The sequence below is a fragment of the Chenopodium quinoa genome, unplaced genomic scaffold (assembly GCF_001683475.1).
Source record: "Chenopodium quinoa cultivar QQ74 unplaced genomic scaffold, ASM168347v1, whole genome shotgun sequence".
Lineage (NCBI taxonomy): Eukaryota > Viridiplantae > Streptophyta > Magnoliopsida > Caryophyllales > Amaranthaceae > Chenopodium > Chenopodium quinoa.
This window is the reverse complement of record NW_018744301.1, coordinates 1,723,203-1,737,905: the sequence shown is the minus strand read 5'-3', so window position 1 is coordinate 1,737,905 and position 14,703 is coordinate 1,723,203.

The following is a 14,703-nucleotide window of genomic DNA, read 5'->3' as shown; positions in this document are numbered from 1 at the left end:
CGTTGTCATCTCTCAAAGCAAAGAAGTCAGCGATTACATCATATGTCGACTTTCCTCAAGCACGGAAAGTATCTTAACCGGTGGGTTTCTTGAAGCATAGAAAACTGCCAAAATCATCTGTTGACTTTCCTTAAGCATGGAAAGTATTATCAGTGGGTTCCTTCAAGCATAGAAAACCATGAATTCATATGTCGACTTTCCTCAAGCATGGAAAGTATCATCTGGTAGATTTCTTCAATCATAGAAACATACCAAACTCATCAGTCGACTTTCCTAAGGCATGGAAAGTATTTCCACAAAACATCATCTGGTGGATTCCTTCAAGCATAGAAAGCTACCAAACTCATCAGTTGACTTTCCTCAGGCATGGAAAGTATTTCCACAAAACATCATCTGGTGGATTCCTTCAAGCATAGGAAGCTGCCAAACCCTTTGTCATCGATACAGTGGTGTCAAATAATATCGAACATATTTTCCACCGTGTAGACATCGTTTGAAGTGCGCCTACTTTAAAGCATGTGGTCAATATGCTTGGAACTCATAGGAAGTGGGAATTGACATACGATTAAGGACAAGGAAAGTAGGGAGCCGCCAACAAGTTTGTAAGGAACTTGTAAACTATTCATGGATCATAAAAGGCACCCATGAATAAGGGACAACGAAAGGCAACAATGATTGACTGTGAAGGTTACACCCTATTCATAATCCATGAGATTACTAATGCATATGGTTCGGAACCACGAAAGGAGGATCGGGGATGATGGTACGAAGTGAGTCATGGAGTCACATTCGCCCATATTGGCCTCTACTCGATTCTTAGAGTGAAAAGTGATTCATGCGATCTCAAAGGCATACAAACACAATATTAAATTTTCTTCAAACTATTGTTAAGATAAATTGGTTGAATATTAATGCAACACATAATTCTAAAATATTTGTGATCACTTGATTAAATAATAAGATTAAAAAGGCACCTAAACCAGTTGTCCAAATTATCTTATTAGTGTGATTTTCAATTACATATTCCCTTTAAACATGCAATATGGTGATCAATAACAATAATAAAATTAACATTAATATTGGAAGCAATTTAACAATAATAGCATTAGTCAAATCAAATATAAATAAACCTAATCATGATACTAGCAATAAGAATGAAAATAAGAGTAATTAAGTGATTAATTACTCACTTTCCGCATTTCCTTGAATTGCTACATCATGAATAAACTGTTCGTAACTTCAATCAAAATATAAATCAAATTGAAACAGTTAAATTAAATAAAAAGTAGATTTGATTTGGTCCAAACCCTCAGTTAATCATACATTTCACGCCTTGGTTAAAGTATAGAACTTTGGGTATTGTCTAGACTTCTTAGAGTGCTTAAAGGAAGGAATAGTGAAAGAATGGGGAGGCTAGTTGTATGGAATATTTCAAGCATTACCCCAAAATTGAACCCCACTGTGATCATACACTAAAGTACGGTGGCGTCCAAAGGGAAAGAAGATAGAGCAAAAGAGTCGCCAACAAGTTTTAGGAACTTGTAAACCGTTCACAGGGTGAAGGTTAAACCCCTTAACGATCCAAGAGATCGTCAACTCCAATAGGTCTGGAACCATGACTGGTAGTTCGGGGATGAAGGTACAAATCCAACCTAAAAGAGATTGAACCTGCCCTAATAATAGGCCTCTACTTTATTCTGATCGTATTCATGTGCGCTTTCTGAGTAACATGCAATCATTAGGTTAACCCTAAACCTGTTTATCTATTATTGGCGATCACTTGAATTATAATCAAATTAACCCTAACAAGAATTACTCCCTCTGTCCCAGTTTACTTGCAACATTTTGACTGGACATGCTTGCCGATGCACATGTTTGACCGTTGATATCTTTTATTATATAATTATATAAGTTATAAAAATCTTATATTAAGAAACTATACATTAAAATAGACCCAACAACATCTTACATGATTACATTTACTTTCATATACTAGTTAAAAAAGATGGTCAAAGGGAGATGTGTGAATAGTGCAAAAGCCAAACCGTTGCGAGTAATTTGGGACAGAGGGAGTATTAAATATCTTATTAAGCGTGATTACAAGTACCAATTCCCTTTAAACATGCATAAAAGGTGTGATCAAGCAATAAATAATAATAAGTATCAAGCAACATAATAATAATCATTAAAATAATAATTATAATAATAATCATGAATCATCATCATAGCAATTGTAATCATAATATTCATGTTAAAGCATAATAATAGCAAATTCCTAGGCATGATACTAACAAACCCTAACATGTCACTAAGCAATAAAGATCAAAGCTTTACCCCTAACATGATACTATTATGAATATTAGGAAAGAAAATAGGAAGCATCACAGGAATCACAATTGTCATATTTGATATTAGAAATTATAGTTCTTACCCTAAACATGATACTAAGAAGATAAAAAAATCCTAACATGACACTAGGAATCATAATAACAACATAAGCATGATTTCTATATCATAATATCAATGTAAACAATTAAAGCACTTACTTGGATGCCTCGTACCTCTTTCTAATAACAAAATACACACGTTAGTAACTTCAAGGAAAATATTAAACAAACAATTAAATTAAATAATTGAAATAGAGATTTGAGACTAAAACCTCATAAATTAAAACCTTTCACGTCTAGGGCGAAGGCAACTTCGAATTTGGCTAGGTGTGTCTAGACCTTGTGAATGCGGAATTTTGTATGCAAAAGGCTAGTTTAGAAAAGAGAGAGAATATATCAAGAATTTCTTGATGAGAGTTGGTGATTAGAAAAAGGGGAGATATGACCTCTATTTATAGAGAAAAAAGAGGGTCGAAGAATAAGAAAAAAATCCGAATTCGAATCGAAATAGAACTCGATGGACAGCAGTTTTTGGAGATTTTGTTTATATCATATCTTTTGATCTAGAAGTCAAAATAAGTCATATAATATGTCATTTCTCTTGATGTCTACTTTCCAACCCAATTAGAATTAAATTAAAATCTTTTGTAGATAAAAATATATGGCCGAAATAGTAGGACGATGTCAGTTTTGGATAGAGTTTTGTATCTCATTCATATCTTTTTCGTTATAACTCGGATTTAATATTATAATATATCATTGGAAAGATAATTTCAAGATCTATCCAACCATATAAGATTTGAATAAATATTATGAGGAACAAAAATAAAATCTGACTGTCTTTGAACATCTTTAAATTCGAATGGAATTAGGATTAAAGAAAAAGGAAAGTTTTTATTTAACTCAAATTCCTTAATCTTATCTTTTCAAAAAGGATAATTAAGATCTTTTAGAAACTTATAGAAGCTTCTAATTAATCCTAATTAGTTTAGGAATAATATTTAACCTTTGGACCATCCACATGATCATTGAGTCGTAGGTAAAATCCGGTTTGGGCCCAGTTTAGTATTTTGGCCATAACTTCCTTATTATTCATCATAATTGGGCTTATAATATATTGTTGGAAAGGTCTTTTCAAACCCCATCCAACTACACCATTATTGGACCCATATCATGGAACAAACTAAACTGGAATGCACGTTTTTTCAAAAATAGGGTAAGAAAAGAAATATTTTCAAAAACATAAAGAAGAGATATTTTAATAAAGGAAAAATTAGAAAAAATAATCCCAACTTTCATTAATTTTGATACAATAATCCCAACTTTGAATTATTCTGGAATAATCCGAACTTTAGGGGGTTTTCTTTTTCTTCTATTCCAAACCGGTCAACAAAAGTCAACAACCTTTAATAAGAGGTCACCATGACATGTGTCAGCTTGTCATTGGTCCAAAAATAAATTAAATTAAAAATCAGAAACCAAAAAAAAAAAAAGAAAAAAAACTTCCCTCCCTCAAAACCACCAGCCCTCCCCCACCTCTTCCACCAGACCCCACCCGAAAACACACCCCACACAGCCGGAAAACCGCCCCCACCCCCACCACTACTCCCCACCTGCCGAAACACCTCCCCCTCCCTTCCTCCACCCACGAAACCCCTCCCCCTTCCCTTGACACACCAACTAAAATCCTCCCCTGCCCCTCCAAACTCCCACGAAATCCCTCCCACCACCATTAATTCCTTCAAACCCTATCAACAACACTCCAAAGAAAACCCGTCCAAATTCATTACAAAATTAAAAAAAAAACAATTCCAAAAAATTGACAAATTCTTCAGCAAATCAGAGAGAAAAGATGTAGAAATGAAAGGAAATAAATAAAACTAACATAAAGATGCAATTATGCGAGAGGTACAGAAGAAGAAGAAGGTGCGAAAATGGCGGATCGAATTGCGTCAATTTTTCTCAATTTCCCCCCTAATTCAGTCGTTGTATTATAAAATCGATTCCCAAAAACATGCTCCCTTCGAATCACAAGTGAGGGTGGCGGTTTTCCGCCATTGTTGGGCAAATTTCCGGCGTTTTTATGGGATGGGGGAAGGGAGGGGGGAGGGTTTTCGTGGATGGGGGAAGGGAGGGGGAGGTGTTTTGGAAGGTGGAGAGTGGTGGTCAGGGGGTGGGGGCGGTTTTCCGGCTGCGTGGGGGGGTGTTTTCGGGTGGGGTCTGGTGGAAAAGGTGGGGGAGGGCTGGTGGAGGGGGTGGTTTGGGTGGGGGGCTGGTGGTTTTGAGGGAATAATGTTTTGTTTTTTTTTTTTTAATTTTCAAAGTTTTTTTTTTATTTTGGATAATTATGTACTGACAAGTGGCTTTTAAAAAACATAAAAAAGAAAATTAACCTTCTCAATAGGTAACCGGTCATAAGGACTGAAGAAAAAGAAGACCCCCTAAAGTTCGGATTATTCCAGAATAATCCAAAGTTGGGATTATTGTACCAAAATTGATGAAAGTTGGGATTATTTTTTCTAATTTTTCCTTTAATAAAAGCATCCTCATCACTAGACTTTTCACACTTTCGCTTTGTTCGATAATCAAATGACATGAAAGGTATTCATCAATGGGTTTGGTTTTGGGGAGACACAAATGGGTGTCTACACTAGTGTTTAGGCTAAAGAGGGAAAAGAGAATGAATTTGTGATAAAGCTTGTTGATGATTGAAAAAGGGGAGATATGACCTCTATTTATAGAGAAAAAAGAAGGGTAAAAAAACAAGATAAGATCCGAATAAAATCGGAATAAAACTGGATAGACTGCAATTTTTGCGGTTTTTGTTTTTATCATATCTTTTGATCAAGAAATTGGAATAAGATAAATAAGATATCGTTGGAAAACTATTGAAATCTAATTTCTAACCCAATTAGAATCAGATTAAAATATTTTTTAGAATAAAAGATATGATCGAAGTAGTGGTACGGTGTCAGTTTTGGATAGAGTTTGATATTTCAATCATATCTTTTCCGTTATAGCTCGGAATGGATAATATAATATATCATTGGAAAGATAATTTCAAGGGATATCCAACCATATAAGATTTTGATAAAAAAATATAAGGAACAAAATAATACCTGTCTATCTTTGAACGTCTTTCAATTCGAATAGAATTAGGCCTTTTAAAAAGAAAAGTTTTATTCAATTTCAAACTTTTTAATCTTATCTTTTTAAAAAGGATAATGAAGATCTTTTAGAAACTTATAGAAGCTTCCAAGTGATCCTAATTGGTTTAGGAATGGGATTAAATAATTTGGACCATCCACATGATCATTAGATAGTAGGTAAGGTGGGCTTAGGTTCGGTTTGAGCTCAGTTTAATATTTTGGTCATAACTTATTCATTATAACTAGGATTTGGGCTTATTATATATTATTGGAAAGCTCTTTTCAAGCTCCATCCAACTATATAATCATTGGAACAAGATTATGGACCAAAATAAAATGGACTAAATGTTCTTATAAAAAGAACACGAAATGAATGATTTTAAAGGATACGAAATGAATTATTTTGGGTTTAAAGGCACAAAAAGAGGAAAATAAGTTATGGTTTGGGGAAATGGGCTAGGAATTGGTTTTTTTTTTATGAAATGTAAATATAGATTTAAGCACTCCAAAGATTAAATATTCAACCCGACCAATAATGGCGGTGAAAGGTTGTTCATCATCGGGTTTGGTTTTGGGGAGACATTTTTAGGTGTCTACACACCGATACACTGGTGTCAGATAAGCATTCTATCCCTTTACTCTTTTATCTATAGAACTTACGCTTTTCTGTAGGTTTCGGTGTGTACAGAGTGATTTAGGATCGCAGAACATCTTAAATCATTCTCTGTCCCTATCAACTACTTTGACTGTCGTTTTTGAAACTGACGTTTCTAAAAACTCAGTCAAAGTTGGGGCTTCTGTAGACACCTAAAAATGTCTCCTCAAAACCAAAGGCGATGATGAATATTTAAATCCCAATACATTTCATAAACCTACCCAATTCCTAGCCCATTTCCCCAAACCATAACTTATTTTCCTTTTTCGTGCCATTAAACCTAAAATAATTCATTTCGTGTCCTTAAAAATCATTCATTTCGTGTCCATTGTATAAAAATGTTTAGTCCATTTTATTTTGGTCCATAATCTGGGTCCAATGATTTAATAACTGGATGGGCTTTAAAATAGCTTTCCAACGATATATTATAGGTCCAAATCCGAGTTATAAAGAATAAGTTATGGCCAAATTACTAAACTAAGTCCAAACCAAATCTAAGCCCACCTTACCTACGACCCAATGATCATGTGGAGGGTCCAAATTATTTATTATCATTCCTAAAATAATTAGGATTAATAGGAAGGTTCTATAATTTTCTACAAGATCTTAATTATTATTTTTGAAAATATAAGATTAAAAAGTGAAATTGAATAAAACTTTTCTTTTTGAAAATCTTAATTCTTTTCGAATTGAAAGACGTGAAAAGATAGTCAGATATTACTTTTTTTCCTCATATTTTTATCCAAATCTTAAATGGTTGGATATCCCTTGAAATTATCTTTCCAATGATATATTATAATATCAATTCCGAGCTATAACGGAAAAGATATGAATGAAATACCAAACTATATCCAAAACTGACACCGTCTTACTATTTCGGCCATATCTTTTATTCTACTAAATATTTTACTCTAATTCTAATTGGATAAAAAATTAGACTTTAACATCTTTCCAACGACATATTATTTATTTTATTCCAATTTCTGGATCAAAAGATATGATAAAAACAAAAACTACAAAAACTGCTTTCTATTGCAAGGGTATTATTCTTATTTGAATTCTTATCTTTTCTTAATTCTTCAACCCTTTTTTTCCTTATAAATAGAGTTCATATCACCCCTTTTTTTCAATCATCAATAAGCCTGATCATCAAATCATTCTCTCCTCCTCTCTTTTACACCAAAAATCATTACTCTCTCTCTCTCTCTCTCTCTCTCTCTCTCTCTCTCTCATATTCTAAACCTTAAACCTAAATTCTTAACTACATCATTTCTTCCTTAAGAACTCCAAGGAGTCCATACTTGACCCGAAGTTTCTTCCTTAAACCAAGGCGTGAAAGGTATAAATAACTAACGGTTTGGACCAAATCAACTCTACATTTATTTAATTTCTATTTGATTTATATTTTTTTATTGAAGTTAATAACAATTTATTCATGATGTAAAAATTTAAAGGAATGCGCGGAATGTGAGTAATTAATTAATTTAATTACTTATTTTTATTCTTATTGCTAGTATCATGATTAGATTAATTTATATTTGATTTGACTAACAATTTATTGTTAAATTGCTTCCAATATTAATGTTAATTATTATTATATTTATTGATCACCATATTTCATGTTTAAAAGGAATATGTAATTGAAAATCACGCCCAATAAGATAATTTGGACGACCGGTTCAGGATCCTTTTTAATCTTATTGTTTAATCAGGTGATCACGAATTTTAGAATTATGTGTTGCATTAATATTCAACCAATTTAACCTAATAATAGTTTGGAGCAAATTGAATATTTTGTTTGCATGCCTTTGAGATCGCAGGAATCACTTTTGACTATAAGAATCGAGTAGAGGCCAATATGGGCGAATGTGACTCCATGACTCACTTCGTACCATCATCCTTGATCCTCCTCTCGTGGTTCCGAACCATATGGAGTTAGTAATCTCATGAATTATGAATGGGGTGTAACCTTCACGGGTCAATCGTTGTTGCCTATTGTTGTCCCTTTAGTCGTGGTTGCCTTTTGTGATCCGTGAACGGTTTACAAGTTCCTTAAAAACTTGTTGGCGGCTCCCTACTTTCCTTGTCCCTAATCGTATTATGTCAATTCCCATTTCTTATGAGTGCCAAGCATATTCACAACATGTTTTAACGTAGGCGCACTTTGAGCGACGCCTACAGGGGGTATTTATAGAGGAAATGAGTAGGGGATTACATAGAACCCTAGAAAAGATAAAAAACCGTAAAAATAATGCCGCGACACGGCAAGTTGCGCCGTAACACGACAAAGGTTGTTGCGACACGACAAGGATTACTGTGACGCAGGGTACTTTGGTGTGACGCGGGACAGAAACAGACCAACAAAGGATAAAACGCGTTAGGATTAACGCGTAGAAAACACGGGAAATTCCCGTGTCACTCCATGTGCACCATGACACGGAAAAATATGGAGTGACGCGGGACATTTTTTGCGTACAAGTTCATAAGCACGGGAGAAAAGGAACGCGAAAAAAACACTGAAAAGAACCGTGACACATGAAGAATACCGTGTCACGGTACCAGGCGCCGCGCCACGTCATCAGGTACCGTGACACGCCAGTTTTGCTTAATGTGCGGTAACTCCATTTTTAACACGTTTTTAAAACGTTGATAACTTTTGATCCGTAACTCGGAATATGGCATATAATATATCATTGAAAAGCTTATCAATTATACTTTCTAACCCAATTAAAATAAGAACCAAATAATTTTTAGATTTTAAGATATGACCGTTTTAGTAGAAGGTCGAGTTTAGTATTTTGCTCATATCTTATTCGTTTTAAATCAGATTTGGGCTTATGATATATTGTTGGAAAGATTATTTCAAGACCTATCGAACCAATTTATAATTTGATCAAAATTATTTGGCCACAAAATCAGTTTCTCTTGGTTTTGTGAAGTGGATACGAAAAGAGCAAACAAGTTATGGTGTGGGGAAATTTGCTAAGAATTGAGTTGGTTTTAGAAATGTATTGAATGAAAACATGGATTTAATCACTCCAAATATTATATACTCAACACGACCAATAGTGGCGGTGAAAGGTTGTTCATCATCGGGTTTGTTTTTGGGGAGACATTTTTAGGTGTCTACAATTTCAAAGTCAATCAATCACTATGGTGATTGCCCCAAACCAAGCGACAGACGACCATATTGAGCAATCGATTAACAGCTTGAGAGTATCCGACCAAAGCCTCTTGAAGATTTATTTAAGCCGCTAAGTTTTTGGACTTAGCTTATAATTTACAAGAATAATTTGTCCGCCTGAATTGCCCTAGAGCAACAACATGCAGTAGAATTTGTATATCATAGCCTCTAAAATGAAACAGTAGTCGCTTTCCGTGTGTGCTTGAACAGTCTGAAAAACTCAATGCTTTTTAAATTTCAAGCTAGATTAATCAAACGACTACAAGCGTTTCCTTAACGCAGACGGTAGGGCCGCATGTTTTTTGTTCATAGATCAATGTACCATCCAAATGGGAGATGCTCTCTTCGACGAATTCGCCCAAATGGACGTCGCCGGTTGTTTAACTCCTGTTGGAGCAGACAGTCGTACTCATTTTGGAACAGACGGATGTTAAAATAGATTATATCTGGCCTTTGGCCTATTTTTTAAAGAATAGATAGCCGCTAAGTCTTTGGGACTTAACTTTTTAATGGTGAGTAAATTAGGGACGACTACTCTTGTGTAGGAGACACTTTTTAGCAAGTTTTAGGATGTCTGTTATTGGGACAGGAGATCCCTTTGTAAGGCATTTAAACAAAACGCTAAGTGAATAAGACCACCTGCATATTGTGCCGGTAGTACCTTAAAAAATTTGAACTCGGTCCGCTTGTAGATTGTGCAGACGGTGTTCTACAATATCGAGTATATTCATTCTGCACATTGTGCAGGACACTCTCTATAAAATTTTGAGCTTGATCCGTCTGAACATTGTGCAAGCGACTCTATGTAAAATTTTAAGCTTGGTCCGTCTGTACATTGTGCAGGCGACGCTCTATAAAATTTTGAGCTAGTTCCATCTGCACGTTGTGCAGGCGGCGCTCTATAACATTTTGAGCTTTGTCCGTTTTCACGTTGTGCACGTTGTACATATGGCATCAAATGCTTCAGGTGCTTTTATGTCCCATGGGAGAGTTACGGCTCGAAGACTGGATCCAATAAGGGCGTCTGTACCTAAAAAATGAAGATTAAGTAGTACGAATTCGGAGTAAAAAGTGCAGAAAGTAAGTATGTTATCAAATTTTGAAATAAGGTGTTCTCTGCTTTCAAGAACAATAAATGTCCTAATGATTAACACGTTAAAGTTCAAGCTGCCCCAATTATTAGGGGAATCTTCCTATTTATAGGGTCCTAGAAAAGCATGCCCTTTCCTAAGGTATGATGACCTAGGAGTTAGGGCAGTGCCGTTTTTCGGCTACCTTGGGATTTGGGCCTTGAAGGCCGCCATTTCTCAGGTGTCATATCTGCATGACAAGTGTTAGCATTTGGGGAGTCCATTTGGACACCTCTTAGAGTGACACGTGTCACATGCTTGTTAGGCCACTTGGCAGGGTATAAATACCCAAATCACAATTAATAAAAACTATAATCTATAATTAAACAACTAAAATAATTAAGATCGTGTGATTACCTCAAGGAAGCGTGGTTAAATTGCTAGATAACATGACTTGCGTAAGGTAATAATGGGCTCTAATTGGTTAATAAATGGGTATTTTCTTTAATTTGGTATTTGATCATTCAAAGGGTAACGGTTGTCGCATGATATATATATATATATATATATATATATATATATATATATATATATATATATATATATATATATATATTATATATATATATATATATATATAGAGAGAGAGAGAGAGAGAGAGACATAGAGAGAGACAGAGACAGAGAAAAGGGAATCGATGAAGTTTGAGCATAAAACAATTAAACTAGCTGAAACAAGTTTGTAGAGGTCCACTCTAAGAGTTTTTGAAAAGGAAAAACGGGACTGCACCCAGTGGCAAACCTAGAAATTTGACAATGGGGGGACATAATACGATTAGGGACAAGGAAAGTAGGGAGTTTCCAACAAGTTTTTAAGGAACTTGTAAACCGTTCACGGATTATTTAAGGCAACCACGAATAAGGTACAACGATTGACCCGTGAAGGTTACACCCCATTCATAATGCATGAGATTACTAACTCCATATGGTTCGGAACCACGAAAGGAGGATCGGGGATGATGGTTCGAAGTGAGTCATGGAGTCACATTCGCCCGTATTGGCCTCTACTTGATTCTTATAGTGAAAAGTGATTCCTGCGATATGAAAGGCATACAAACAAAATATTCAATTTGCTTTAAACTATTATTATGCTCAATTGGTTGAATATTAATGCAACATATAATTCTAAAATATCGTGACCACTTGATTAAACAACAAGATTAAAAATGGAACCTAAACCGGTTGTCCAAATTATCTTATTAGGCGTGATTTTCAATTACATCTTCCCTTTAAACATGCAATAAAGTGATAAAAATAATAATAGCAATAAACATTAATATTGGACGCAATTTATCAATGATATCGTTAGTCAAATCGAATAATAAATAAACCTAATCATGATACTAGAAGTATAAAAATAAAATAAGTAATTAAATTAATTAATTACTCACATTCTGCGCTTTCCTTTAAATTGCTACATCATGAATAAATTGTTAGTAACTTCAATAAAAAATATAAATCAAATGGAAATTAAATTAAATAAATGTAGATTTGATTTGTTCCAAACCCTCAGTTAATTATACCTTTCACGCCTTGGTTTAAGGACGGAACCTCGGGTTAAGTATCGGCTCCTTGGAGTGCTTAAGAGAAGAATGGTGTAATTAGGAATATAGGTTTAAGGTTTATAATATGAGAGAAAGAGAGAGAAGAGAATTATTTTTGGTGTTAAAGAGATAAAAGAGAAGGATTTGGTGCCCCGGACTGTAGAAAGGAGGGGGGTTATTTATAGGGAAAATGAATAGGGGGAACACATGGAACCCTAAAACGATAAAAACCCTACAAAAGGTTGCCGCGATACGGAAAAGAACATCGCGACACGGCAGAGAATGCCGTGACACGGGGGAAACTGGAGTGACGCGGGAAAAACTGGAATGACGCGGGAAAAACTGGAGTGACGCAGGAAATATTTGACCTACGGGAGTAAAAACGCGTGAAGGGTTCAAGCGGAAAAGACACGAGTTAGCCCCTATAAGCAAATTGACATGATTAGTATTCGGCTCGATTACAATCGTAATAAGCAATTGACCTGACAATGATCGTCTCACTTAGCTTAAGCGCCTAAGCATTGGCTCATTACAAGCACCAACGCATCAGTTCAAAAGCAAGCACTTATACGACAATTTTTCCAAGATTGGATTGTCATTCCCAACTGACAATATTTCCAAAAGTGGAATGTCGCGCATCTTCTTCAACGATAATTTTTCCAAGATTGGACAGTAATCTCTGGCAAAGTTTCCAAGCGTGGATTGTCGTACTCCTTCTTTGTTTGGCAAATTTTTCCAAATTCGGATTGTCAAAATCTTTGGCAAGTTTTCCGAGATTGGATTGTCATACACATGGTTCCCTGTGGAAAAATTTCCTAAAGGATTGTCGTAGGTCTCTACTCATCATATATTTCGACAAAGGTTCCTCAATGTGGATTGTTATTCATTTCTGTAAGTGGCAAATTTTCTCGAAGTGGATTGTCGATCAACTCTTTTTTGCAAATGTTCCAAGACGTGGATTGTCAATTGTGGCAATATTTTCCTAAAAGGATTATCGCATAGCATTGGCAAATTTCCAAGGTGGATTGCTTTCAAAAGTTATATTCCAAGATGTGGATTGTCGATCGTAGCAAGGTTCTTATAACAGATTGTTACAAAGCATTGGTAACTTTCCCCAAAATTGGATTTTGGCAAATTTTCCGAGATACGGATTGTCGCTTCATCATCGTGGCAACATTTCCAAGGATGGATTGTTAAAAAGCATTGACAAATTTCCCTAAATCGGATTGTCATACATCATACAAGAGTTATGTTGGCAACTATTCCCAAAGAAAAGAGGATTGTCATCACCCAAAACACTAACATACTAGTTCACAAGCAGCAAATGCGCCAACCACTGGCATGGCAAAAGCAAAGTTCAAGCGAACTTTAAAGGATCGACAAGCGTTGGTCTTCGGTGATATTCTTTGGAATATTATCGCAACAAATGAGGATGGCTTCAGGCGGAGCAATCTTGATCATGTTCCCTGGCTTGCAGAAGATGTTCACAAGGCGGTAAAAGGTCGTTTCAGGCGAAGCAATCTTCGATAGTATTCTCTGGCTTGTAGAAGACTATCACAGCAGAAATTGGAGGCAGTTACAGGCGAAGCAATCTTCGATAGTATTCTCTGGCTTGTAGAAGACTATCACAGCGGAAATTGGAGGCAGTTACAGGCAAAGCAATCTTCGATAGTATTCTCTGGCTTGTAGAAGACTATCACAACGGAAATTGGAGGCAGTTACAGGCGTAGCAGTCTTCAGGAGGTATCCCCTAGCTTGAGGAAGATCGTCAAACAAAAAAAAAGCTCTTTGTTTAGAGATGCGTGGACATATCAAAAAAGCTACATTGTTCAGAGACGATTGAACATCTAAACAACAAAATGGCGTTCCCTAGCTTGTAGAAGGTTGTCACAACAGCAAATGCAGCAACAAATCGATTACCCTCAGAGACGTGTGCTCGATGGTACAAGATACGCGTTTCTTAACTCTCTTATCTGTTTTAACTAACGCTAGTTTGCAGGTATTGGCGTTACAAGAATTATTTAGGATCGAAGAACACTCTGAATCATTTCCGTCCCCATCAATACTTTGACTTTTGTTTTCGAAACTTGCGTTTCTCCAAACTTAGTCAAAGTGGGGGCTTCTGTAGACACCCAAATATGTCTCCCCAAAAACCAAACCCGATGATGAATACCTTTTGCGTCGAATCAAAATCAAATGAAGCAAAAGTGTGAAAAGTCTAGTGATGAGGATGTTTTTATTAAAATATCTCTTCTTTCTTTTTTTGAAAATATTTCTTTTCTTACCCCTTTTATGAAAACATGCATTCCACTTTAGTTTGGTCCATTATATGGGTCAAATAATGGTGTAGTTGGATGGGTCATGAAAAGACCTTTCCAACGATATATTATAAGCCCAATTCCGATAAATAATGAGGAAGTTATGGCCAAAATACAAAACTGGGCCCAAACCGATTTTTACCTACGGCCCAATGATCATGAAGAGGGTCCAAAGGTCTAATCCTATTCCTCAACTAATTAGGATTAATTAGAAGCTTCTATAAGTTTCTAAAAGATCTTAATTATCCTTTTTGAAAGGATAAGATTAAAGAATTTGAAATTGAATAAAACTTTCCTTTTTAAAAAACTTTCCTTTTTTTAATCCTAATTCTATTTG